We start from the raw sequence: 4108 nt of genomic DNA on the forward strand, positions 1-4108 counted from the left end.
TGCACTGGCAGGTCTCTGTTGTCACCTAGCCAGGGAGCAGCTCCAGGAAGCCTGGCAGAGGCTGTTCTGGGAGGTGTTCAAGGTGAGCTGCTCCCTTTTTTGTCCCCCAGGGCCAGGTAGGCAGTGGGCAGAGCCTGGGTGAACACCGGCGAATTCAGTTTGGTTGCACTTTGCCTTTAGCAACCCTGGTGCTGACAAAGCTGGTGTCTTGGCTTCCCAGGGCTCCGTATCTCTGAGGTGAAGGGGTGAAGTCCCTGAGATCATCGAGGGGCCTGGAGCAGCTGGCAGGGGTGGTGGGGACAGGGCTGCTGCCAGTCGGTGTGTGCTCTGCAGCCTCCCTCTCTGGGTGGGCTGTGATGGAGGGGTTCCCCCATCTCCTCTGTTCCTTTTCCATCCCTCAGGACAACAGGGAAGTGCTGGGCTTTGTCCTGGGGCTGCTCTCTGCCCTCATTGCCCTCATGGCCAGGATCCCTGGCATGAGCAGTGTTTGCTTGGCATGGCTGCCCTTACGCTCCTCAGCCATGACAGTGACTCCTGAGCCTGGTGGCACAGCAGCCCCTTTTCCAGTGAGCTGTGGTGTCCCCAGCTGGGGATGGGGTCTGTGGCTCCAAAGCAGGCTCTGGGTGGCTCGGTGCAGGGGGAAGCCGTGCCCATGGAGGCAGTTATGGGCCACCCTCTGCTCGGCCACAGCTGGCATCCTCTATGCAGCAGCAATGGTCACCTGGACCATCAGCCTGCGTGTGTCCTGAGGGCCATGGCCTGGCTCCTGATCACCCTGGACTTGGCTATGCTGGACATGGCTGTATCCTTTCTCAGCCCCTCTCTTGGGGATCTCGGATGGGATGCCGTGTGTGCATCTCACCAGCTTTCTGCAGCCACTGCCGGGTCCAAAAATACTTCCTTACTCCTCTGGAGGAGGCTGAAATCCTTCTCTCCTGCCGTTAGGGGCCGGCCTTGCCAAGGCAGAGGGAGCCCTGGCCGTGTTCCCAGCACCGCGGTGTTGGGTCCTGTTCCAGTTCGGGGTCCCAGCAGAGGTGTGGGTTCCCCGGGGGCTCTCCTTATATCCCCCCTGAAGAGCAATGCCCCAACGCACTGCTCCCAGCCAAGCTCTTGAGAAGGTGGTCCAGAGGCCCACAGTGGGCAATGCAGCTCTTGTCCTGGCAAGTGAGGAGCTGGGACCAGGGCTAGGCAGGCTGTGTCTGTCAGTTATGAAGCTTTCTCCTGGTTGTCCTGAAATAACATTGCTTTAAAGTAAAAAGCAGCCTTTTTCTCCCCGCTCTGTTTAACTTTTGCAGCAGAAATATTGGGTTGCTGGGAGAGAGGCAGGGAGCAGCTCCCTGGGGGACCTTGGAGTACAGTCTCTCGGGGCTAAATGGCTGAGGTGCCCAAGACATCTTGGGACATGAAGAGAGGTCATGGTGAGGACAAGAGGAAAAGAAAGAGCTCCTGACTCAGAGGAATTCTGCCTCAGTGTTTTTTCTTGCTGTGGCTGGGGGAAAAGGGTCTGTCCCGTGAGTGGTGTGGGGGCGGGAGGGCAGGGTGGAGCCGACTTGGGTTTCCGATGCTGTGGAGGTCCCAGGGAAAGGGATTCTCCTTGCGTCTCGTTTGGCTACCACCTTGTGTGCTCCTGAGCCCTCTCCTCACGTTGCCTGAGTGGAGAGGGAAGTGCGTGAGAAAAATGGAAACCAGTGTTGTTCTGCTTTGAGCTTTGCCTGTGTGGTCATGGAGGAAGGGAGAACTGAATAATTTCCAGTTTCAAACGCAGCCGGTTCTTCTTTCTGGAAAGAGGAGGCACAGGGCCCGTGCTGCCTAGGGCTGCCTTGCACCGGCTGTGGCACTGCCTGATCCTTTCTCTTTGCAGTGAGACTCTGAAGATGTGAGGGTGCAGTGGAGCCAGCCCAGCCCTGCTGCTCAGCCTTGCTCGGTGCTGTGCCCAAGCACCTTCTGACAGCCTGCAGCCCATCTGCAATGCCCTGAGCACCCACCCACCCCGCTGAGCAAGCAGTGAACAGTGGAAGGTGCTCCCTTGGTGCTCCTCTGGGGGGACATGAGAGACTGACCCAGGTACTGGCTGCCTTTGCTGGCAGCCGTAAGGGAGAGCACTGACAATTCGTACGATGGAGAGGTGAATTTCTTGCCCTGGGATGATTTTTGTGCCTCAAGGTGTGTGGTGCAGTCCAGAGGAAGCTGCAGAAACGTGGCAGCCGATGCAAAGCTCAGGAGGGAGCAGCCAGTTTACGTTCACAGCACTGGGCACGTTCAAATGCCTTGGGCCCTGTGGGCACTGGTGTGGTTGTGGCTGCAGCATGGGGATCCCCAGGACACCGCAGTCCATGCTGATGGATTTGTTGCACGTGAAGCACTGCTTTGTCTCAAACATCATCTATATCTCTCAAATCCATGTGCCATGCCCTGCTGCCCCAGCCCTGTGATGCTGTGGGGACAGGCCCTGGCTGCCCTGGACACTCGGCTGGAGCAAGAAGATCCAGGACAGTGAATTGGGAATCTGCCTGGCTGCTCTCCTGCTCCTCTGTTACAGACCATGGGGGAAAAGAAGAGCTTCCCATGCAGAAGAGTGGTGGAGAGTACTACTGGGGCCAGTTTGTCCCCTGCAGCCAGAGCTTAGCTCTTTGCCCCAGGATGGGTGGTGGTGCCTCCTACAAGGAGCACATCAGGGAATGAGTCTTTGCTATTGCCCTGGCCTGCTGGTGTCTCCCATGGCCTCTTCTGAGGCCTTGTAGCTGTCCTTCCTTCCCCATAGCACACATCCTGCCCTGGCCTCCAGGTTCTGCTCTGGCTAAATAAACTGGAAGGAAGAAAGAAATGTGAGGCCGTGGTGGTTTGATGCCATGGTCAAATCTCATCAAGCCATGCTGCCTGGCACTGCCATTCCTCCAAGTGAACAGCTGAGCTGGCACCTGCCTCTCTCATTAACAAGGTCAGGCTTAACGGGGTGAGGATGGGGTTCTGGGGTGACCAGACCCTGCCTGGTTTGCCTGCAGCAGCAAAAGGAGCCTTTGCAGAGCTCCTGCTGGTAAGAAGTGCCTGCATTCATGTTTCCAAAGGCCCGAGCGAATTGCTGAGTGGCGAGGCTCAGAAATCCAGACGCCAGACAATGGAAAGGCTGGAAACATAAAAGAAAGGAAATTCTTCTGCTGTATTGCCTTTCCTATGGCGATAAGATAACCCAAAGTGAAACAAAAGTCTCCAGAGCAGCCGGTGGGGTGGGCACCTCAGCCGATGTAGAAAGCCATAGGAGGATGTCTGCGTGAGCCGGGATCTCCCACACCAGCGGGACGCAGCTGGCATGGGTGGCCCTCGCATGGGCGCACAGCGGGCAGCACTGTTCGTGGTGCTTTGCAATGAGTCTTGATGCAACAGGTAACCTGGCCTGGTCCTGCTCCATCCCACGGGCCCAGCCCTGTCCTTCATTTACACGGTGACAAGGTGAATTTTACTTTAAATGCTCTGGAAGAGCTGAGAACAGTGAGGCCACAGCATTCGCTAGTGATACGTAATTATTTGGTGTACGAAATCCCAAAGCTGGTACCAGGATGCATTGAAGGGCTTTAGCGCTGCTGAGCAGCTGGGGGACAGCATGACAGGTTATGGCAGATGTCCGAGCGGTGGAGACAGGGATGGAGAGCAGGATTAGCTGCTGCTGTAGAGGAGGCTGGTCATGGGAGTGTGGTGCTGCTGGGAGATGCTAGGGTGTGGATTTCACAGAATCCCAGAACGTTAGGGATTGGAAGGGACCTCCAAAGCTCATCCAGTCCAATCCCCCTGCCGGAGCAGGAACACCCAGATGAGGTTACACAGGAAGGCGTCCAGGCGGGTTTTGAATGTCTGCAGAGAAGGAGACTCCACAACCTCTCTGGGCAGCCTGGGCCAGGGCTCTGTCACCCTCACTGAGAAGAAGTTTCTTCTCATATTTAAGTGGAACCTCCTGTGTTCCAGTTTGTGTCCGTTACCCCTTGTCTTATCATTGTTTGTCACCGAGAAGAGCCTGGCTCCATCCTCGTGACACTCACCCTTTAAATATTTATAAAATTTCATTTTTTATTTTCATTTCAAGTGAATCTATGCTGTGCTTGTGTGTATACAGTGC

The sequence above is a fragment of the Mesitornis unicolor genome, unplaced genomic scaffold (assembly GCF_000695765.1).
Source record: "Mesitornis unicolor isolate BGI_N332 unplaced genomic scaffold, ASM69576v1 scaffold32399, whole genome shotgun sequence".
NCBI classification, from domain to species: Eukaryota; Metazoa; Chordata; class Aves; order Mesitornithiformes; family Mesitornithidae; genus Mesitornis; species Mesitornis unicolor.